Raw genomic sequence first — 24,313 nt, forward strand, 5'->3', positions numbered from 1 at the left:
AATGCCTTCAGAGCCATGCCTCTCCAAACGAGGCAAAGGTGCACCACAAACCTATCCATCTTGTGTCCACTTGCTCTTTTGTGCTAATAAAGCAAGGGATGTAGATGGCTACAAATAACAATTAGCCTCTGCTCTCCAGTGGGGATAAAAGTCAATAAGCAGAGAGGAGCCAAAACCCAGCTTTTTCCACCCACATTCTCCTTTTCCAGCAGCAGTGGTAGTGCCATCCTCCGGGTTCACAAGTTATTTCTCACTCCTTAGCAAGCTGCTCTGCCCTCAGCAGAAAGAGCTGTTAGGTGGCAAGGGGAGGCCAAGAAGAGCAGCATTTCACAAGTACACCGACACGCATCTTCACCTGACCTCAGTGGCAGGGTGTCTGTAGATCCTCCAGATGGCTTGGAAAACCCATGCCCTGGGCAACGCTACCCATCCCGAGCTGATTGAATCTTTCACCACGAATAAATTATCCAAGGAATTCAGACTCTTTTCCGTCTGAAAGCTGGTCATAACCTAATCTTTGTTTTCCCTTTTGTTGGCATCCATCATCAGCATTCACAGCAGAGTCCAGGCAAACCATCCCACACATCCAGCTCCCATGAACTATTTGCTCTACCTGCAGTGGAGGGTTGATGACATAAATGAAGTGATCTTTGTTTCTAATCTCTGAGAGGGTATCTTAAATATAGAGAGGGTGTTTTGATACTGCTGAGATAAGGACATCCAGACTAAAGGCAGGCTATCCTCCAACGTCTCCCATCCACAGCTTCTCTTTGGGGAACCTAGCACCCACCGACTAATAACGCTTCATTTTTAATAGAAAATCCTGTTTAGTATTTTGACTCACCACTTCTAAAGCCCAGAAAGCTCCTGAGATACCACGCACACGGCCACAATGTTGCGCCACGCAAACATCCCTCTGCCAGACAGCAGCACTCTTGCCCCAGAGATTAATGGTTCATGTGGCAGTGACTCTAAGTACTAAGATTATGTCTACATTGCAGTCACAGAAGCCGAGCTGGCTTAAAACAAGCTATGCCCTCATCCCAAATAACACTGTTCATATACATACATACACACAAAAAAAACCCCAACCAACCAACCAACCAGAAAGAGATTCTCTCTTCTGGTAAAATACCAAATGGTAGCCAAATTACACATTGCAACCACTAAACATTTCTCCTTAGGATACTCCTAGCCCTCCCCTGCTTTGTTAGGGGCAGGGGATGCTCAGGACACAGAAGATGGGATGCAGATAATGGCCAGGATGCTGCAGCAGAGAAAAACAAGCTGGAGCTGGAGGGATGAGGTCTCTGATGGAGACTGAGGCAAAACCCTGCCCAACACCTTCATTCCTTTCACAGCATCGAACCAGCTCGGCTATTTATTTATTTTTTTAATTAGGTTTCAGCCCCCTGGAACCCAGACACCCAAAAAAAGCCCAGCTTCATCCTCTAAGCCATTACTTCAGCAATATTTATAGCTTTCCAAGAACAAACAAACCTATCATGCCGAAGCCTGTGCGTTAATGGCACAGCCTCGGGATAGATGACTTTGGGGAAATCACTGCGGCAAGCGCTGAATGATGATGGATGGCAGAGGAAAGGGGGGAAAAAGAAAGAAAAACCAGCAGTCTGCAGAAACAGGGGGACAATTTACCAACTTGAGTAGACTCACACCTCCTTGCTCCACTGACAAATTTGCTCCATTAGTCCTATAAACCATACTTTGCCATCACCGCACTGCAAAGTACAGACTCGCACCCAGTAATGGGCCTCTCAAGGCAAATGCATGCCCAAAACAAACACTTTCCAAAACGCCTAATAATTTTTTTTTTTCCCACCACATGTAAAAAGCACCCGACTGCAGTCAAGCCTGAACTCAGACCTTTCTGTTTCTTCCACCCACTGCAAACCTCTAGAAAAAAAAGCCTGGTAAAAACCCTCTGCCGTGTCCCTGGGCTGCACCAACACTTCTGGGCTTCCCACTGCACAGCACAGCTCTCTCATGCAAGCACAGAGTGTCTTCTTTACTATAGTGCATTTATTTAATGAAAAGCAAAAGGCTGGCACAGAGCTGATGGGAGTCAAGACTCCTCTCTGACCACCCATCTTCAGACAAGTGATTTTTCCCTGTATGCCTAATTTCCCCCAGCTGCAGCCCAAGGATGCTAATGTCTCCGTGCCTCGCAGGCGAGCGGCGACGATTAACACGCCTTGAGATCCACTGATGGAAAGATGCTGCGGGTAAGGGAAAATGTGATTCCCTTGGACACAAACTCTGACGTCCTATCTTAATCCTCAGCCGCAACAGGACCGTTACCTTGGGATCTCACCCCATGTTATTAAAGCACTCCAGATGGTTTTGATCGGGAAGAGACATTCATTGCGATACCCCAGACGCTGAGCTGACATCTCAGCAGCTGCGGGAACATCACAGAGAAAATCAGTTCCCCACCAGAGTGTTTGTGCAGCAAGGGGGAACTCGTGAACTGAAGCAGAAAATCCTCCACGACTGCTCTAGACTAATAATTGCCCAAACGCCGGGTGGTAGCAAAAAAAACCCAACCAAAAACCACAAAGCAATGCCTGGCTTTGAAACCTGCCCTGCTCTTCGACCCGGAGGCACCGGCTCTGCTGCCGCCCCGAGGCGGCGAGCGAGCCGCAGAATGCAGTGTCCAGCAACAAATTAAATGCCAACAGAGCCGTCTCGCTCAGCCCAAGCACCCTGTGGGCAAGCGAGATGAGCTTGCTCCGGCTCTCCGGTGCTTGCTCCTCTCCAGTCCCCTCCCGTGCATCCATCCGCACCGCCTCTCCTCCCATCCCTACCACCCTTTCCTTCGCCTCCCGTCCTTCAGGCTTTGGAATCTCCCCCTTCCCATGGGCTCTGCCTCGCTCTCCTCCCCTTGCAGCGATTGCACAGAGGGACAGAGCCCGTGTATGCATCGTAGTTATTTACAGGCACTTCTCCCTTTCTCTGCAGCTCGCTATCAGCACACCGGAGGGAGCGAAGCCAGCCGGAGCCTGCCTCGGACTAGAAAGCCAAGCGGGTTGCTCATGTTCTTGAGATGCCTTTGCGCAGGTCAGAGGCAAGAGAGTGGGGCGAGGAAAGCAAAACTCCTTGCAGCCTCCAAGGAGGTGCTGCAGGATGCTCCCTACCCCAAGCTGAGGCTGGATGCTGGGAGGCATCCCGCTTCCCAGTGTGCAGCCCGGTTGGGATGGGAGGGAGGAGCTGCCACCCTCCATCCATGCCCTGCGCAGACCTGGGAAAAGAGATGTTGCCGTGGCGGCCAGCGTGATGTTGCACCATGGGTGAGCAGAGAGTCCGGCCGTAAGCAAGGGACGCAGGGAAAGCTCCCAGCAGAAACCAGATGAAGGGGAAAGCCGGGCACCGGTATGGGGGAGCAGGCAGGCTGCCCTCGAGGTGGGGAGCAGGCGGTCACAGCAGCCTAACCTTCAATCACCGCAAGGCAGCGGTGCTTGGCTGCGAGCAAAATAAAAGAGATCACTGCAGCCTTTTAAAGAGCAATATAATCTCATGTTATTACCATACAGAGCGGCACACGGAGAGGCTCAGCACAGCAGGAGAGTTATGCGAAGTATGGCTGCTCCGGAAAGCACAGGCCGGTGCTTTTTGAACCATGCTGGCAGAGCATCCCTCCGACTCACCCACGCGTGGTATTGCTGCCCGTGCCCTTGCCCATCGCCTGCCCCTCACCAGGCACGGGCTGCCCCTGTGAGCCAGGGAAGGGTTTTTCATAGGTGAAGCTAATGAGGCTGATCATCCACTGATGTTCCTTGGCAAAATGCTGCAGAGCTTTCGCTAATTTACACCACCAGAGAGTCTTACCCCAGATGTTAATTATCATTCTGTATTTCCGGCACGCTTGATGACTTTGGTTTCTCCTCCTCCGCACGCTGGACGGTTTCCCCCTTCGCATCAGTGAGGCTGGAGCCGGTCCCTCCTGCCAGCTCCTGCCAGCACAGATGATGGCACAAACTCCTCAAAGGGAGAAAAAATAATAATGGGGACCAAACGACTTGGCAGAGCAGTGCCAGAGCCACATTGTCTCTCTCTCTCTCTCTCTCCTTCACATGGGAGATGAACAAGGACTTTTTAAGGGATCACTAGAGTGTGGGACAGGCAGACACTTTGCTAGCGAAGATACCCTGGCTGGAGGGCTGCAGATGGAGGGGGGAGGCAAGAACATCACTGGAAAAGGCACCTAAGGGTTAGAAGGCACTGTCTGGGTTAAATGAGGTTCCTCTCCAGCCAAGAGTTCCTGTTCGAGCCAAGCTCTCCCAAGGTGTCCACCTGCCGTGAAACCTTCTCAGCCGCTTGGTTTTTGCCATACTGAAGGCCATCAGAAATAATGCTAACTCGTGATGCTTTCACAACTACAATAACACAAGTCACAACTCTTCTGGAAAATTTTTGCCCTTGTTGCCACGAGACACTTTCTCCTTTGAGAAGACCTGGGCCTTGGAGGACTCCATGCTCGAATGTACAGCTCTGAACACCGCAGTCCCCTTGGCCAAGGGACCATCCCACCGCCCGGCAAGTGCGTATCCAGCACCAAGGAGGCCAAACCCTCATTTTTGGGGTCCTCTACCTTTCACTGCAGCCCAAATGAAGACTAATGATGATGGTCCCACCCCTCCACAGCATACAAGAGCATCTTCTCCTTGAAGGGCAATGATATGAAGATGCAGACAAGAGAGGGCAATACCATTTAAAACTCAGCTTCCTCTGCAAGTCAAGCCCACGTCTGACCTGGTGGCAGGAGAACAGCTCAACTGCTGATAAGGAAAACAGCAGACCAGGCAAATTTAGTTAGACTGGATTATTGGAGACCAGCACTCCCCAGGTTCTCCGCAGAAGAAGTATAGTCAGGAGTCTGCGGTGAGCTGTTCCAATGAGAGGCAATAATTGAATTTGTTTTCATTTAATTTGAAGGGCCTTTAATTAAAAGCCAAGCCTGTGTGTGCAGAGAGATAAAGCTGAGCACGTGGAGACTAGGGGTAATTTGGGTGCTGAATGCAATAATTAATTGTAAATGTGGAGGTCAGGAGACGGGCTCTATCTCTCTGCAATCAGCACGCCGCGCTGGCCAGCCGAACGGAATGGGCTCGCAAGCGCCGGAAACGCTTAAGTGATTTTTGAAGCCTTAATAGCAATTATAGAGCAGCGTGGAGGTTAATTTGCAGAGTTCATTAATCAGAGAAATAAACACGTCAGCGATCGCCACGGAGAAGGGAAGCAGAGGAGCCTGCATCTGAGACGGAGAAGGCCGACCTCGGCACCGATGCTAACCACGGAATCTGTGACGGTGGTTTCCATCCTCAACTCAGGGTGAACCCTAGCTTTTCACACCAAACCACCAGCCATAAAACCCTCAGCCACTCACCCTGGGGCTCCTGCTAGCCGGAGCTAAATATTCCCCAGCGCCACGAGGTGTTAACTGGATAACAAGACCGCACTGCTCTCCAGCTGTCATCCTATTCCAGCTGTCATCCTATTCCCCTGCAATCCCAGCTTCTCATAGATTATTATTTTATTATTATTATTGACAAGCTTCTCAGCTTCTCAACAATCCTGGCCACCAGCCTTGAAGTTACAGCTATCACCCTCAAATTGAGAACTCACCCCACAGCCAGTAACATGGGAGTCCTAAAGCCCAACCCTCCTGGGAGCATCCTCCCCAAAGCTTGAAAGAAAGAGATGGAGCTTTAACACAGCACCTTCAATGATAAGATATGCGAGGACACAGAGCGTCTCTTAAGGAACAACACTCAGAAATAAAGAAAATGGCTTGAATCCTATTAGGTATTAATGAAGTTAACAGACGTGGGGCTTCCTGGTCATGCATCGTGAGAAAGAGCGGTGCTTCGTGGCAGAAGTATCTCGGGAATGAGGTGAGGATAGCCCCAACCTGCAGCAGGACAGAAAGGGGCAGAGGGGTATCGTTGCTGCTTCATATGGCTTAGACAACATGGAGTTTAGCAGCAGGAGGAAAAACACTGCAAGGAGCCAAGGGGGCTGGCATCACCCCATGCCGAGCAGCGAGAGCAAGCGGGCAGCATGAGAGCTTTGGCAGAAGCCTGTTACAGAAGGAGAAAGCGCTTGCAAGATGAGGCTGGAGAGCTTCAACAGCTCCCCACATTCACTGGGCTCTCCTGACTCGCCCTTCCCCTTCAGCCTAAGGAGAGGTGACAGAATGGGGTAAGGCTTTAGCGAGGTACAGCAATGCTCCACGCTCTGGGGGGAGGTTTCTGGACGAGCTGGGTGGCCCCTTCCGAGGCTGGCAGCTCCGCCTGTACCTGCTGCTGGGGGACCAGCGGGAAGGGAGCTACAGAGGATGCACACACATGGAAAGGCATTGAAGGGAGCGCAGCACCAATCGCTTTTTCTCGGGCTGGTAATTGCTCCCCGGAGGAAGGCCGTACATCGCGCTGATTTTTTTCTTCCCCTCCTTCCTTCTCCACAGTCTATTTCAGGAACTGGTTTCTGAGGCTTTTTTAAAGCCATGGATGTACTTGCATGGAAGACCTGTGCTTCCAAAGGCAATGGGCAAAAAGAGTCCAAACTCAGCGCAGACAGGTCTTGTCTTGCTGATCATCTTTTTGTCCTAGTACAATTAACAGTAGCCAATTAGTACAGCCATTGCCCTGGCTCTTCTGCTACTTCAGGCACTGTTATCCCTGCGACCTCCACATGGGAAATGAGTTTTACAAACGTCAACACACTTCAGGGATTTGTTTTTACAGGAGCAGCTGTGTTCTTCAAAATATTGAAGAGTATCTACGACATTGAGCAAGGAAAAGTGCCAAGCTCAGCAACTGGGACAGAATAATCCCACACACTGGTACAGGCTGGGAAGGGATTAGCCAAGGAGGAGGGCTGCTGAGAAGGACCTGGGGGTTGCAGTGCACCTGAGGTTGAAGGAGATGAGCCACAGCTATGAAAAAGGCAAAGAACCAGCCTGCGACGGCAAGAGACCCAAGGAAGCAGCCATTCCTGTCTAACTGGCACCAGAGAGAAATCAATAACCAGCACACACACGTGTCACTGTGACTGCGGTCGTCTCCTGCCCTTCCTGCACGCTCTTAACAGGAGTCCTATAACGTTACTGATGGGCAGCTTAATGCATCTCCTCCGTGCCGATCTCCTCCTCTCCCCCGCCTCCACTAACTCCAAGTCTGGGGACTTCGCCAGGATCAGCGTTAACTTTTCTGCCTGCTAGAACTGTGCTTAATTAAACATTTTAATTAAAATCTACAAGAGTGATTGCCCCTGTCATCCTCTGAAGGGAAGGCTAATAAAGTCCCTTTTATCCAGTCCAACGAGCGACCCAAGGACGTGCTGCTGGGCAGCGGTCTTGGGTGGCAGCAGGAGAAAGTGTCTGTAAGGAACCGGGTCCTTACCCACACCCAAGCAGCAAATGCCACAGCAGAGCCAGAGCTTGGCACGGACGCAAAAGCTGGACGCTTGGAAGCTTGGGCATGGAGACAAGAGGATGCAAACCACCCAGTAAGGTGGCATCACTCGCTGGATCTCATTTCTTCAAAGGGTTTAGACCTCAGACCTTTGGAAAGACCTTCAAGAAACTGCTTTCACACCACAAGCAACCTCGGTTAGCATTGGGGCTGGTGGTACGTGTCAAGCCCACCTTTCACCAGCTCCATCCACCCGCACTTTTCCTCTACACCCCCCATCCAAGTGCTGGAGGGGCTGCGGCAGCACAGAGCATCCTCTTAGTGCTCACCCTGATTGCAAGTGAAGTGTTTGAGCAGGATTTCAAAAGTTTTCTCCCTTGGTGCCCGTCAAGAACAAACAAAGTATTTGTTGGTGGTGGAGTAAAAAATTCATCAAAATAAAATAAAATAAAATCAGGAGCAGAAATGCACATATCTACATTTGAGTAAGCAGGGAGAGAACACACTCGGAAACTTTTTGATCAGAGCACAGAGTCTCAAATCCTGACAGAGAAAATGTATTCATAATTTATTAAAAAAATAATTTATAATTTATTTTAAAATTCATCAGACTCCTTTTTTTTTTTCTTTTTTTTTTTTTTGCCTCCCTTCTGACAAACAAGATTTTCCTGTAATTCCCAAGAAGGGTAACCGACGGAACAATATTACTGAAGGCTCCTCTCTGCTTTCAGAGGTTGGGAACATGAAAAGATGCAGCATTGGTGCCAGCGACACCCTCCCCCCCAAGTCCCTGCTGACCTGAACCCTCCCAAAGATGCTTCTGGGAGTCCCCCAGAGTCCCCCACCCCTCCGCAGGGGGTTTACAGATGCAAAGTAAGCACCTCCCCACCCCCCGAACCCTCCAGCATCACCCAGCCAATGCCCCCAGCCCAGCGGGCAGGAGCATTGCAGCCACCTCCTCAGCTGCCGGTGGGTACCGCCGCCACGCTGCGCTTCATCCAGCACTGAACCCTGGCTCTGACAGGTGAAAAAAAAGAAGCCAAGGCAGAAAGCTGCAGCTCTGAACCCTCCCGCTGTACTCTTTATCCAGGAAGATTATGAGGTTTACTGCTGCTTCTCCATTATCCTAAATAAAGCAGCCTTTCAAAATTGCTTCAGACATATTAGATCATGTACTTTTTACACTTCCAGAGACACTGGTTATAATATCTTTTTAACAACACTGGGCAGAATCTATTTTCTTCTTCCACTGAGCTGAAAAATACTGTTTTCTCAAGGAAGAAGAAAAAGGAGGAGAAAAAAAAAGCTATTGATTTTGTTTAGGGTCAGAATAAAATATCATTGGAGTGGGTGTTGAAATCCTCAGCCACGAATTATTTCCAAAGTGACAGTTTGGGCTGTGAAGATTTTTCTTGTGAAATAAAACAAAACAAATGAAACATTCTGTTCTTCTTCTACAGGTATATGTTTGAGGTTTCCACCAGCTCCAGCTGGTTCCTGCTAGGTATATTTAACATTTCAATCTATTCCCTTCCCATTCCCATGCAAGCTGGAGCCAATGCACGGCCAGGACCAAACCCCGCCACCCACCCGGAGTCACACCGTGCCATGGGGCAAAGAGAAATGCTACAGGCGGGATCCTGAGGCACAAGTCTCAAAATCACAAGCGTAACAGAAGCCTCCTCCTCCGATGCCCAAGGGATGCTGTCGGCTCTCCGTTCGACCCTGTCCTACACCCTGCCCCTCTGCCATGCAGAAGAGAGGATGGTACCTGGCACACCGCGACACAGTATCCCTCCGGCCAGGACAGGAACCTCTCACGCTGCTTTTGAAGGCAAAATACCACCAGGAACCCCCAACCCCACTGCTCTCAGCAAGGTTTCACTTCTCCAAAGAGTCAGAAAATTACCACCCGTTTATATGCACAATCCACTTCCCTCTAATCTATCCGCCTATCTCTGCTCTTCTGCTGGTACAAGAGGTGAGTATTGGCTTTAAATACAATAATTCCTTTATAAAGAAAGAACAGGCAACACTTGTGAAAGGGAAACCAGATGTCTACCTCCCTCTTCTGTGCTTTCTGCTCCTCAGCATTGTGTGCGGGAGACAGAAACATGCCACTAGAACGAGGAGAGCCGCAGGTCCCTGCCTTCCTCTCTCAATTTTATTTTATTTATTTAGATTTATGCAAATGCCAAAAGAGGTCACCTATCCATATGCTCTCAATGCCTTTGATGTAACTTCAAAACGCGTCATAAAAATGTCCTGTGCACCGCAGTATAATTCAGTATCACACACCACCAGGAAGGCAAGTAACAGAAAAGCCAAAATCCTCCCCTACCGCACACAGATACGGTCCCTCCCCTGCCATGCACCCGCACACACAGGTCTATTTTAGCTTCCATCAGCTCTTTCCCTTCCCCATCACATTCTGTTCAGGGAAGCCGCAGCCTTTTTCCCCACACATCTGCTACTCCGCTCAACATCTGTCCCTTACCAGTCCCTCCATGTCCCCCATCTGCGGCTTTGGGCAAAGCACCATCCAGGAGTTGCTCCTGCCACAACCTGCCATCCCGTGCAGCAGCCAGAGGGACTGTCCAAACCCAGCCATCAGATTGGGACCCCTTGCTCTTCTCCATGCCTCTGAGCATCAAGACATGGTGGGCTTAGAAACCTCTTGGCTTCATGGAGCCAGCACCAGGTAGAAATAACAAAAGGGCTGCAAAAGCATCAAAAAATTCATTCCGAAGTCTGACCTCGTGGGACTGCCAAACTGGTCTCGTGGTGCTACCACGTTCAAAGCAGGTCAAGGTATCCCCAAGCACACGGAGGCTGTTGTGACACCGGGGGATGGTCTGGACCATGCTCCTGCTCGGGACAATCCACCCACCTACACGGCCACACCTGAGCCACCAGCCAGCCTAACACCAGCAGCATTTTGGGCAGGAAAGACCTGCCCACAATTCAAGCTGCCACGAGGACGTGAATTTTTAACCTGTGAACTTCCTGGAGCCAACCTTCAACCAGGAGTAGAGTTCCTCACTGCCAGCGCCTGCCTTCAAGATGCCACGGGATTTCTCCGCAGCAACTCTTCACGGTTCCCGGCCATCACCCCTTGGGAACATGCGCAAAGAGTGAACTAATGAGTCTATTAGACTTAATTAAGCTAATGTGAAATTATTTACTTAATCTGGGAAGATCTTATGATGGCAAGAAATCCCCACGGAAAAAAGCATACAGCTGCCTCGCACGGTCTGGCAAAAAGCTCGCAAGCAGTCGGGTGCTGAGATGCTCAACAGCAGGGGCAGCGTGGACCGGGGGACTCAGCTGAGGCCCTCCTGCGACTGGCTTTGGACCACACCACCAGCTCAAGGCACCTGGCTCTTCCAACGCATGCTGACACCGCCAGGAAAACCAGCCAGCAAGCCCCAGCCATGTTTTGCCTTCGTTTTCCAAATGCACATCTATCCCAGGCCAGCAAATCCATCTAAGTCTGGCACCCAGGTAGGAAAAGTTTTCAGAAGTGGTTGGCCCCTCTCGCTCCCAGGGACGGGGAGCGTCCCTCATCCCCCCAGCACCGCATCCAGGCTGCACCTCATCACAGTGGGCAAGGGCAGAGGGGGAGCGCACAGAGCAAAGGCTGCAAAGAGGAAAGGGGATTTTGCCTCGCACGTTTTGCTCGCTTTTTTTTTTTTTCTTAATGTAAAAAAGCTTAACACTTGCTTTGAATTCTTAATACGACTGAGTTCTTTTTGCCACTTATTTTGTTTTGTCATGCACTACATACAATTACACATCTCTAATCCGCAAATCCTCCCCCGACACCAGAACACGTGCCAAGCCTTTATTTTCTGCAGCCGCCGCATTAAAGGCCTTTCGAGACTAGCTCACATCACGGAGCGGCGGGATGCCCTTGCATCACCCACAGCCGTGATCTCTGGACCTGGAAGCCCCCCTACCCCCAAGGACAGTCACTTGTGATGGCGATGCCCCATCTCTTGCCCTGCATAGAGGAGGGGTCTCCAGCCCCGGCATCGTGGCTGGGAGCCCTTGCTGGGATTAAGTCCTGGAGAAGGAGCCGCCTTCCATCCCGGCTGCAAGGAGCTCAGCTCAGCATCTCTTAGATGGAAATCACATTTTGCAAATCTCCCACAGTGAATCAACTCACCAGTCAGATATTAGCTCAGCAAAAACTGGCAGGCAAATGATCTAATTAATAATCAGCACTATCAGTAGTTTCCGCTTTTCGCAGGCAGCCAAATCGGCGAGAGCTTCTCTGCAAACGGGAGGCACGGCTACCTGGGAGCAAGATGTAATTATTGCCCCAAGGTCGGACAGCGGCAGTGCCAGCAATCAATGCCCTGCTCACAAGTCACCTCTTCAGGCCACCTGCAAGGGGAGACCGAAGCCTTGGTGGCCCCTGGTGACGCCCAGGCAGGCAGTGGCTCCCCAGGGACAGCAGAGCTGGCTCAGACCCTGGTTCCCCATCCACCGGCTTTTCTAGCCTCTCCACCAAATGCAAGGAAAGCGGAGCTAAAAGCTCCCCAAGCATGTAGACCATCGCGTGCGGGCTCTCGCCTGCGAGCATCAGCTCCTCAACCAAGCCCTAGAGGGGACCAAGGTCCTCCTTGCATGCGGCTGCCATCCCTGCCACAACACCCAGGGCAAAGGGGCCAGCAAGAGCATTTCATACAGAGATATAAATGGCCAGGGAGGGTGCAAGCAAGGACAAGAGTTTCCCTCCATGCAAAAAGCTTCGCTGCGGCCTCAGAGTTTCTCCCAACCCCACTCGGGAAAAAAAGAAGGAAATAAGAGAGACATCAATTTCCAGAGCTCAGCGCCAAAATCCGGCCTTCACCTTTGAAAGCGTAATTTATTCAAGCTGCTTTATTATTGCAGAGCCCAGCGTAGATGGGGGATTATGGAGGGGTCACAGCTGGAGCAATAACAATAATAATAAAAAATAGTTAAGTCGGGAGAGTATCTTGTGCGAGTTCATCATGCATCAGGGAGACACCTTTTTTCGAGCCAAGGTGTTCTGAAGCAAACAAAGAAAAGCATCCCAGCCCACCACCAACTTAACGCAGAAGTGGCATCAAATGAACCTTTGGGGGAGCGACAGGGATGGGGGCTTCACACCCCCTCTGTTTGTGAACCCAATTAGACATATGTTGAGGAAAGGGTGTATGTATATTAGATTTTAATTAAGCAGTGTTAATTATAATCTATGAGATGTGCTTACTGCTTATCTGATAATTATGAGAAAGCCAATTTGGCTGCTGGCTTGTGACTAATTAAGTGGAATTAGTAATGATAATTATAGATTTAATTTTTGTTTGCCTTTATTGGCAATGGGGGGAAAGCAGCTTCGAGGGCTGGGTGGGGCAGGCGGGGAAGGGATAGGAAAAGCCATGGGAAAAAGTCACTGGGCCAGGGACTTGGCCCAAAGAATGAGGACTCACCTAGGACTTCCCAGCAAAAGTGGATTTTCCATGGAAAAAAAACAATTCAGGGTTAGAAAGGAAAGTTTTGTGGACACTGGTTGATGCAGACCAACTTCTGCTAAAAGGCAGCAGTTTCTGGAGAGATTGAGCTGGTTTTTTGCCAGCCCATTGCGCGAGCTGCCGGAGTATTGAAAAAAAATCTGAAAATCTGGGCAATTCAGGGAGTTTGGCTTTTCCAACCCACAGAGAGAAATTCCCCGGGGATCTCTCCCCTTCCTCCCACACCCGCCACGACCCCGACTCCCGCTCACAACTGCCAGCAAGAAAAGGGCAATTTTTGAACGCTTCTGAATTTTTTTCCCCAGTGTAGTTGATAGGCTATAAAATAAACATCAAATACTGCAAAAACTGCCCAAGCCCTGAGAACGGGACTTGCGCATTTTTCAACACGCCCACAGGTTGCTACCGCTGCCTGGCTGCAAGTCACCTTGAAAAACGCATCTTCCGCCCCCTTCGAGCATGCACCGTGGTCACACGCTGCCAAATTGGCCCAAAACGTCACAAGATAGCAAAGCTTTTGTAAGAGGCAAAGAATAAAAACACAAGGAAAGGGAAAAAAAAATAAATATACTGCAGCTGGATTTTTAAAAGGCCCAGATAAACTTGCAGCTGCACGACACCACGTGGAGCTATGCAAGCTAAGCTAATGATAATTAAATCTCCTGCTGCAGGGGTGAACAGCAATTTCATGCTAGGCCTGATTCCCGGGATGAGAGCTATCCCGGGAAAAGCTGCGGCAGCGGTGCGGGGCCGGAGGGTCAGACCGTGGAGCCACTCCGCTCGCTTCCCAGGCAAAACCCAGGCGAGCGCTGGAGCTGGGGATGCTCTGCCCAGCTCCTTCCCGCAAACTGCATTTCTGATCTCCAACACCGAGCTAAATAATACATGACAATCTCAGGTATAAATTACAGGCTGGAGCGGAGGGGAGACAACGCGGGCCAAATGCATTAAGGCAACAGCCCCATTGCAGCTTGGCTTATTTGCAACCCCGCCGCACAGGGGGGGTCCCCGCTGCGGCACCCCCCAGGTCACAGCGGGGCGAGCTCTGCGAGGACGGCTCGGCGCGGGGCTCGGCTCCAGGGAAAGCACCTGACCTGACTGCAAAGTGGCTTTTTGCATCCAAAGCCAGGGCGTTCCCAGGAAGAAGCCCTGGGAAGCGGCCGCGGGGCTAAAGCGCTCCTCTTTGCGTACCAGATGAGTCCCCGTTGCTGACCAAAATAGACGCTTCACCCGGCTACCGCGCAGCTAAATTTGGTCCCCAGCCCCCCCGGATAAATGAACGCAGCACAAGGCCATTAGCCAGATCTCTTGTATCACATCAGAAAACCTTCACCGCGGCAGGCAGGGACACAGCCCCACCAGCAGCCCATCCTCACGCCTCCCGAGGAAGAGGATGGTACGGAGGTGATGCTGCTTTCTGCCAGGCTGCTGGAGGAAGCGGATGTGAGACAAAACCCAAGTCTGGGCCACTTGTGAGCATTAAAGATTATTTGCCAGACAGGCTATTGCACTGAGCTCTGTGGCGGCTAGTTAGTAGGAGCAGCACAAGAGATTAAATAACAGCAAACTCACAATTTCTTTTTTTTTTTTTTTCTTTTTTTCATTCCAGCACTGACTTGAAAATAGGCCTGTTTATAAAGGGAAAAATTCCCCATGAGTCACACCGTTTTCAGACAAAAAAAAAAAAAAAAAAGCCAGCATCAGCCTGAAGTGACCAAAACACACGCTTGGATGGACAAAATGTGACTTCATTCTGACTGATGCTCGGGGTTTGTGCGGCCACATGCACCCCTACAAACTCCCTCTGCGGTTTCCACCTGGAGCTGCGATCCAGCAGCGCATCAGGATCCATCATAACAGAGCATCACATTCAAGTGCATTTGCTGAATCATTCATTCAGGCTCCTGTACTTAATTCCTCTGTGATACAGGGTACCTTCACGTCCTGTCCTAAAGAGCTGTGGGATTCACTGGGAGGAGAGTGCAGATGGCTTTGGCTCTGACCTCATGCTCAGCTCTGCAGGGAAATCATTCGTTTGGATTTCCCTGATGAACATCAAGGTAAGAGAGGTCAGTGTCCGGCCCTAGAGAGATAAAAAGTAGTTTAGAGATGACCCAACTGCACATCGGGATCTCTTGTTGAACACTTCTACCCATGGTTAGCAAAGGATGAATTGCTGGGTGCTTACCTACCCCTCTGAAAAGAGGAGAAATGGGGTTTTAAGAGAATAATGCTTCATAATACTAGGCGTGCTGTTGGATAAGAAAAAGACAAGGCAGAAGCCAGGAGCTGGTAAAAGCTACAGCTTGTAATTTCATTGCACCTTCTCTACTCAATAAATGGGTTTCAGTCAGAGCATCTCTTCCATCCAACCCAAAAAGGACCTGAAGGGTAAGTTGATTGCATTGATTGTGCATGCATTTTCCCGGCAGGGAAAGCGGCCCAGTCCCTTGCTGCTCCCATCCAAAGTACTCCACTTACTTATTACGGGAATATCACCAGAGACTCCAGGGCCAGGGAGCGGGACGCTACAGAGAATTCATTGCTCTCTGAGTGCTAGGAACATTAAGAGAAAGCAGAGCAGGGGGGTATGGCAGCGGCTCAGCTGAGCCTTTTCCCCATCACGGCCACTGGCAGCCTATCACTCCTGCTACGGGTTTTGACAGCCCCGTGGGATCATTCTCACATGGCTGTCTTTAACCCTTATGAGAACGGCACATAGGAGCTTGCCTGCAGGGAGGGCAGCACAGATCTGTTGAGACAAACTGCCCTCATACAGCTCCTGCCCAACACCCAGTCAACGCTCAGCCCTGCCACCCCTCACATCTTACATGTGCATCCTCCTCTTCCTCCCCAAGCAAGAAACCCCCTCTCCATCCTACCTAGATCCCTACACAGAGCTGTGACAACGCTCGGGCGTCCAGCCCCTGAGCCAAAACATCTCCTCCACTGCTCCCAGGCTCCCCGCTGCTGCAGAGTCTCCTGATACCCATGCCCATCCCCAAAACCCTGCCTCTCCTCCCCGAGGGATCAGGGAAGAGTGTAAATCACTGTGGGAAGCAGTGCCAGACTTAGCATGAAACACAAACTCATCTCACTAAGGTCAGCACTGCCACAGGGATGCGCTGGTCGGACAGCACTGCTGCCATCACCTAGCCTAAACCAGCCACAGCACGGGGCCGGCTGCAGAAACGATGGGTCTGAGCCCAAATTCGTCACCAAGCCCCAAAACTGGAGCAAAAGGCTGAGTGCAAGGTCTGCATCCAGCTGTCACATCCTTCGCCTTCAGCCGCCCGGTTGCGTCCCCCCGCCTAGGCATGGCACACGTGGCCAGGAGGTGGGAAGGGGACATCCCGGAGCAGTGCCAGCCTCCCTGCTCCGCTGCCATCTCCAGAGGCAGCAATGACAGGCAGGAGACAGGGCAGGTTGGCAGCCTCACAGCAGCACTGCCCGGGCCTGGGGAGACAGGGTCGGGGTACCTGGCTTTGCTAATTAACCCCCGAGGAAATCACCTGCCGACACAGCGCTCCTTTAAGCAAGCCGCCTCCGCCTCTCCCCGCAAGAGGCTGAGCTGTGCCTTGCCGTAGTGTCTTCGAAGGAGAAGGCTATCAGCTCAAAACAGCCGAGACCTTTAGCTCAAATCCATTAATCCTCTTTATTAAACCCAGGTCACCTCTGAGTCCTGGCAAATTAACCAAGCATCTCCCCACTGCAAGTACATCAAGAGGAAACGTGCTGTACAGCGCCTGTAATTTTCATGGACCAGGGCTCCAGGGTCAGAGGGCTTCCCGGGCTCCATTCTCTGCCTTTGTCAATTTAAAAGGGAACATCAGCTTGCTCCTGTATAAATTACAGGAGAGGCAGAGCGGGGGCCTGGGGCGGTCGCAGAGCGCTCTGCCGGCTACAGCCAGGCCAGTGGCTCCTTCTCCTGCCCGAGGATGGGAGCAGGGGACAGCAGGGCCATAAGCACCAAGTCTCCCGGGAGGAAAAAAGGGGTTGGGGACATCCTCCAAGCACACCCTCCGAACAGCTGAGCAGCCGGGATACCGCGCTTGGCATCGTCCAAGGCTACCTTGGCCACGTGCCTTCTCGCTGCTTCTAATAAATGGCACATCCCCGGTGCCAACCCAGCTGGGGAGCAAGAGAAAGAGAGACTGGAAGGGCTTTGCTCCAGCTCAGAAGTGGGTGAAAAATTGTTCCCTTGTTGCCTGAAATTTCACCATTTGAAACATCTCCCCCTTTCTGCTCTCTCCTGTTGGAGCCACTCTACTCTGAATACTCACCAAGCCAGCACCAAAGCGAGAGCGGCTCTATTTCTGAAGAGCCAAGGACATTTAGCTGGGCTGGGGAAGACCTGGGGCCAAATCCCTTATAAACACTAATTATACACCCAGTAGAAGAGCTCCAAAAGAGAAAGCCAGCCCAGCTTGGCCTAGGGAAGAAAGACTCTGTGTGGGCTGAGGGATAAGGGCAGAGCAGGGACTGGAGGTCACAGCACTCCCTTCCTAGGATGGCTCTCCTCCTGCTCCTGGAAACAGCATCCTCAAGACATGCAAACCTTCCAGAGCCAAGCAAAGAGTGCTTATACGTGCTGTGAGTGAAGAAATAGACATTTTTCAAGCAGGAAAAAAAAAAAATGTGGGAAAATTGCCAAGCGGCTCTGTAAGAGCTATAAGCATCACATCTACTTCCCTAAGACAACTCCACACCAGGGCAGCTCCCAGCACACTCTCCAGCCATAGTTCTACCACAGGGCTATAAATCCACCGACTCTAGCTGAAGTTGCTCTGGTTTTACACCAACTTAAGCCAGCAGAGACCAAGCTGGGGAACCGTGATCCAAACACCAGGAAGTTCACCCTTAACTCAGTCCAATAGCACTGGGGTTTCTCCACCTGGGTTTGAGTTACAAGAAGGATTAACATGTGGCATCTTAAATCTCCTGGCCATCAGCTCGTATCACAGCTTTAGTTTTTTATTAAAAACATCATTTCTTACTGTATTTAATCACCGCAAGGTCATTTCAGTGACAGTTGTCAGCAGCCTAGCCAAGGAACCAGAGGAGCAGAGCCCTGTCCTGCTGACCAGATAAAAGGAGGAGACGCTGGGTTTCATTTCCTTGTTTTCAATTGAGAGGTGCCCACCTCGGTGTGCAGATTAAGGTGTGGGTGGGCCAATGTCAGCCCCCCACGGCTTGAGATGGGAAGCTGCCGTTCACTCTGCTCATCAGGAGCCCTGAGGAGAGAAATTGCATAGTTCTCCCCACAGCCCTCTGCCCACCTTGAACCAATTTCTGCTCCTTTTAATTCAATTCAGCTCCTCCTGACCTTGGCTGGCTGGAGTTGCAGAGTTTCTCTCAACAGATAGCACCAATTACAGAGGTGTGAAAATGGAAGCCTTTCAATTCGGAGAACAAACCCAAGAAACCGGGACTTTATTGAACTGAGAAACAGGGGGTGGGAAAGGGGGAGCAGGCGGGGGCACGGGCTCAGAAATATTGCCTGTGCTCACTCTAGAAACCAAATGCTTTGGCTGTTCCCTCCGTGGAGGAAGGCAAAGGCTTCGCCTGGGAAGTGGGGCTGCCCCAGGGGCTGGGACGGCGAACGCCGCAAGAGGTGTGGATTCAGATGCTCAGAGCTGATGGCACCTGGGGACCAGGGATGCAAAACCCATCCACTGCATCCCTGGCATCACGCCTCACTCGTTAGCAGCTGCAAACCAGCGCTTTCACACGCGTTCCCCAAGGGGCTGATTTCAGACCCCCGAAATCAGATCTGACAGATCTGACAGAAACTGAGTTTGCTTCCCCACAGCAGATCCGGGCTGGATTCAATCTGCAGCATCTGCAGCCTGATCCGTACCGTTAGGCACCGGGGCACCTCCATCCACACCACCTCTTTACGCCGCTTTTTGTCCGCCCACGAAGCTATTGCCAGCCAAGGACTGCTGGGCCAAGACTCTGGAAACCCACACCCCAAGCGCCAGCACAAGCCCAGTTAGATCTGGGTAGGAGGGCTCTGGCAGGATCGCTTAACTGAATGCCTCGGCAGAGAGATCAACGCACAGACAGTCTCTATAAAAACTGCGTTCCAACTGCACAGTACACCCTGTGATGATCAGAGTCCCCAGACAAAAGCAGGGGATATTCAGTTCACGGGAAGGAGGCAGAGACAAGCACCTCCCCAGGCTGAGCTCACTGAAGCTCTTTGCCCAACATGCCCTGATGCTGAAAAAAAAAAAATTGAAATTAAAGCAAGAAGTCCTAGAAGCCTGGGATAGAAAACAGGGTTACTCTCACACAAAGGAGCACCACCGAGTATGGTCCCCCATCATCTCTGGATACTTCCATGGGCTGGAAGGATCCAGAAAAGCCTTCCCCAGACCTGAAAACTCCCCTCCCCAGTCCTGTCTCCAGCCAACTGCTCAGACCGTCTCTATCAGCACAACGCCCACGTACCAACCAAGCCCAGGGTCTCCCTTCAATCCAGATGTAACCTTTTCCCAGTGAGGACAACCTCAGGTTGCAAAGCTCTGCCTTCCAGGCCAACATACAAAGAGCAAAGAGGTCCTCCCTGCCTGAATTTTGGCCAACCTCCCGGCTAGCTGGCACACCTGAGCAGGCTCAGCATCCCCTTTTGGAGGCATCCTTCCAAGCCTTAGAGTTGGAGGGCCACCAAAATGAAGTAATGGCTCGTTCGGGCCTCTCTCTCAAGAGCTGCCACGACTCAGCAGGACTCTCAACAGCTCGGAGGCACGTGGTTTTAAAGCCAGTGCACGGCCCTTTCTGTATCTCCAGCCAAGCTGCGACCGCAGCTCCCCCCAACGCCTGCCCATAAATCCTCCAACCTGGTAAACAGTCGAATTACGGCTCCCCGCCATTGCTTAGCTGCTTTTGACACTAATTGCTCTGCGGAGTGTGTGCAACTGGCAACACCTTATTAAAAGTGAAATATATTATACTGTCCACTTATTGCTACTTTATAAAGATAAAGTATCCTGAGGATACAAAAAGGCTGGCAAAGGCATCGACTCTCAGCCTCAGAGCGGCCGGCAGATGCTGCAGTGCACAAAGCAGACACAGGGCAGGCATCGCCGGGACAAATGCACGCTCTCCGTTAAATTGCAAAGAGCATTTCCATTTGGAGCCCAAGGGTTGAGTGAAAAGCATGCTTGAGAATTTCTTCTCTGTTCACCTCCTGGTTTCAACGGGGAGTTCATCACTCAGACGTTGGGGGAAGCCAGGCAGACATGAGACACGAAAGTGTGGGGGGATGAAGCACGCGCTGCCGTCCCACCAACTTAGAGAGGAGCAGAGGGTGCCCCTTGGCTCACAAAGCCAGACTAAGTCTCTTGTTAATCGTGAATTCGCATTTGCCTGCCTCCAGACATCGCTGCCTCTCCTGCCAGTGACACTAACCAGGGCATCAGTTGCTCCGACATAAGTGCAAGCCCAAGAGCCTCATCATGCTCCAGCTCCGTGTCAGCCCCGCACAGGGATTTTAGGACCCAATGTATTGATCTCACAGTCCTTCTCCTGTGTTTCTCAAAGGAAGAAGCTGAAACCCACTGTTTCACAAGGAAAAACGTGCAGAAACCTCCACTTCAGATTTGGAGCTACAGCGAGGACATGTCTTTTAACACATGTCTCTGCACATGCCTCGGGCAAGTCATTCTCCCTCTTTATTCCTTGGCTTCCCTGTCTGCAATAACAGGGACAACGAAATTTCTCTTCACCGTGAAGTGTTTTAAGATCTACTGGAAACAACCACTACACAAGAGCGAGACCTGACACCACCGAGTTTCAGTAATAAATGTTTTGAACCAGTCAGGCCTCAGGCCTCGTCTCACCAGGTAATTTGGGGATAATTTTTGTTTTTATTTTGAATTGATAGGCTATTTCTGGTTGGGAACACGACAGGCAGCAGAAAAGAGCAGGAAGGCAGACACGGGGGATGCCATCAAAGGCGCTTCTGCAGCCTGCAGAAGTGCCCACAAAGAGACGGTGTGTGGGGAGGGCACAGAAAACTACCCGTGTGGGGGAAAAAAAATCAGCTTCTGGTGACTCATTTTCAGTATAATGGAGGTATTCCTTGTATACATCACAAAAGTCATTACACCTGCATCCCTCCTGTACTGTGCAGAGTACAGATGCTATTATTTATCACTTATTGTCATTTCCCATGTGGCAGAGACAACAGACCCACCGCCCATCAGTCCCCAGGACCAGGGGACACAGAAATACGGCCTGCATCATGCTTTGATTCCTGAAGGAAATGGCATGTCCTAAGCAACAGATTTGAAATATCCAGACTCTTTGGTTCAACAAGTTCAAATCCAAGGAGGATCAATACCTTCTCACTCCTGAGGTATCAGCAGGTAATTGGGTATCATGCAGTGATGAGCAACCTAATTTGCTCAGAAGCTGCAAACTTTAATCTTTATCCATTCCTGGTACACAGAGTGGAGAGGGAGGAACAGATCAAAGGAGAACAGATCAAATTCAGCTGCCTTTGGACTCAGATTGCAGAAAAAAGGACTCATTCTTAAGCAAAACGGCTCAGGCTTCTAAGGTTCAGCATCTTGAGAGGACTCAAGTACAACACAATGCAGAGAAGTTGCCATCTCTCCAGTGCAGCCACCTGCAATCCCAGTGCCGCCTCCCTTGGGTTTTAGGCTGCTCCTGCCACCCCGACTTTGCACCAGAGCCTTCTCCAATTTCACACTGTGGCATTTGAACACCTCGACCTCTGCAAATGGCTACATCCTCTTTTGGCTTATGGACCTCCTTCCCCGGCCCCCTCCCCAGTGTCCCGCTTCCAACCCCACAATGCCCACGGCATTTCAGCAAAGGGGCTCAGGAGTGCCCGTGCCGCTTCGTCCCACGGCACCAGCCCTGCCGCCGGCTCCGGTGAGGGTGAGGAGATGCTGGTCCACGCTTTGCAAGCTGGAAGGTCCCACCTGGCTATAGGAGGTTGCCACCTCAGCCATGGAAAGCAGAGGTGGCAAGGTAGACGGATGGGCAGAGAGAGACAGAAAAGCGCCACGGGCAGCAGAACAACCTGTTTGACAGATTTCCCTGCCAATCAAAGCTAACTTTACTTAGAGGATTTGACATCTGATTAATTACGTCGCGCTGGCTCGCCTCAAAAGGTTGCATTTTCGGCAGCCCTCGCCTTTCAACCTCGCAGCATTTGGCGGCCCAGCCTGCTCCCCTGGTGCCAGCAGAGGAGGGGACGGCGGGAGGGTGGCTTTGCCAAACGTCCTGGCCCATCCCTGGGAGGCAGGAGATAAGGAGGGCGAGGGACGGCCGGGGACAGAGCCCCTTTGTCTGCGGTGCCTTTTGCCACGGGTAGATAGGAGGCGGCTGCCTCACGCTGACATTTCGGTGACCAAATTAAAATGCACCGCCGTAGAGACTAAATGTCATTAGCCTCATTAGAAGTGATCACGTTAAAATAAACAAAAAAAAAGTTAAGTGGAAATTAGCCAACGCCATTAAAATAAACGGGCAGATCCGGCAGGGACCATGCAGCCGATGCCAATGGCCATCATCTGGACCACTGAGCCGGGAAGGGGTACGGCAGGAGCAGCCAAGGTCTCCATGGGCTCTGCTGCCACCCAGGAACATGCCAAGACAGGTCCGGCCACAATGTGGCCCCAAATGTAGCTGCCTGTTTGGGATAAGTCTGTGGGGTCCTTTGGGATTCGTTTCCAGACAGTTTCAGGACGTTCTGCACAGGCTGGCTTTAAGGACTTCAGTGTCCGTGTCCCCTGGGGCTGGTGCTGCAGGCAGCACTCTGCCAGGACCTCTGCCAGCAGCTGCACCGTGAAGGATGCACCCCGTGTTGCGCTGCTCTAACAGGGACAGAGGTGGTTTTTTAGCAGCATCCAGGTTTCTCTCAGATGCTTCCCATTCGATTACTGGACAACACCAACTGCATTTCTGTTATGTGCTGCGACAGCACTGCCGCACAAGGTGGAAGGCTTGGTGAAAGAAGTGCTGGTTTGTCCTTGTAAAGAGAGGAATTTTTCCTCTAACCCCTCTTGCTATGCAAACGCCATTTCCTTTGGGGCGGGAGAAGTCATCAGAAGGCCCTTGCAAGATCTTGCTTATGACAGAGCAGATTTGAAAGCCCAGAGATCTCCTTCCCCCTCCTTCCCTCCTGTCAAAAATTATAATCATCATTTTCCAGCTTGCTGAACAATCAAAGTGTGGCCTATATTCGCTGGAGCTCCTTCCACACGCCACATGCATAGCAACAAGTCCAGGAAACAAAAGCCAGAAGTAAACAGTTGGGCAAGAGGAGGCAATGGGCTGGCAGGTGGACAGCAGAGGAAGGCTGCTCAGAGAGCAGGTTGTGGGGTGCTGGCAGCCTGGCTCCCCCCCAGTATCACCAGTTTGGAGCTGCTCTGAGGGTGCAAAGCCCCACGTGAAGACCTCTTCTTCCATGCTCTGCAAGGAGCATGGGAAGAAATGTGCCTGGGCGATTTGGTTAGCAGAAATGGCAATGGTCCTGCTGTACCAGAAGGAAACCCAAGCCCTCCTGCTGCAGGTTTAGCTGGTCCTCATGCGGCTGACGAGCCGCGAGGAGCTCACTATAGGGTGAGCCACGAATGACAAAGCCACATCAAGCACAGGTAAGCCTAGCTGCCCCCCTGGGAAGCTTGTATCTTCTGCATAAAACCCCACCGGTGCACCAGCTCCGGTCAACACAACGGACCCCCCTCACCCTGTGATTTTGCTGTCCAGACAGTCTGAGCTGATGAGGTCCAGTCCCAGCATCTCATCCTGAAGCACGGAGCTCACAGGAAGGTTTGCCACTCTACCCCTTCCCCGTGGTTTGCAGCCCGCTTCAGTCTCCAGAGCTGTCAATCCAGCACTTTTCACTAGCGCTGAATTCACAGAAAAGTAAATCTAAAAATAACTCTTCTTTTTCCCCCTTCCTTGCCTCATCTCACACGTGTTCTGTGTGCACATGACTCTGCCGCACAGGCAATAGGGCCAACTTCTCCAAAACAGCTCCTCCCAAGGAGGCTGGTCTCAACACCGATGCACCGACGGGTCTCTGCAGCTAGCTGAACCTTGGTGCCCAAGGCTGATGTGTCTATCTGGGAAACTCAGCCCATGGAGACAGATCCAGGACACGAGATCCGTGACAGGCACCAAGTCCCCTCTCCAGAAATCCCCTGAAACCACAGTCACTGCTTGCTGCTACCATGCAACCGCTCCCTGCTTCAGGCGATCTTGAAGAGACACCTCCTCTGCAAAACACTCTTCCCTGGCCCTGCCAGGAGAAGCCCACCACCTCCACACAACTCAAACCAATGCCCCAAACCACTGCCTTTCACCACCCCACGCTCTCTGAGCCTAAGCCGG

General features: G+C 51.4%; 1 protein-coding gene across 1 annotated transcript in view; it reads right to left on the reverse strand.

Annotated features, from left to right (window-relative positions):
• The window catches only part of LOC128141546 (opioid-binding protein/cell adhesion molecule homolog), a 312,385-nt gene that overhangs the window by 282,369 nt on the left and 5,703 nt on the right, over positions 1 to 24,313 (reverse strand). The gene's annotated exons all lie outside the window — the stretch shown is intronic.

Source organism: Harpia harpyja, chromosome 4 (assembly GCF_026419915.1).
Source record: "Harpia harpyja isolate bHarHar1 chromosome 4, bHarHar1 primary haplotype, whole genome shotgun sequence".
NCBI classification, from domain to species: domain Eukaryota; kingdom Metazoa; phylum Chordata; class Aves; order Accipitriformes; family Accipitridae; genus Harpia; species Harpia harpyja.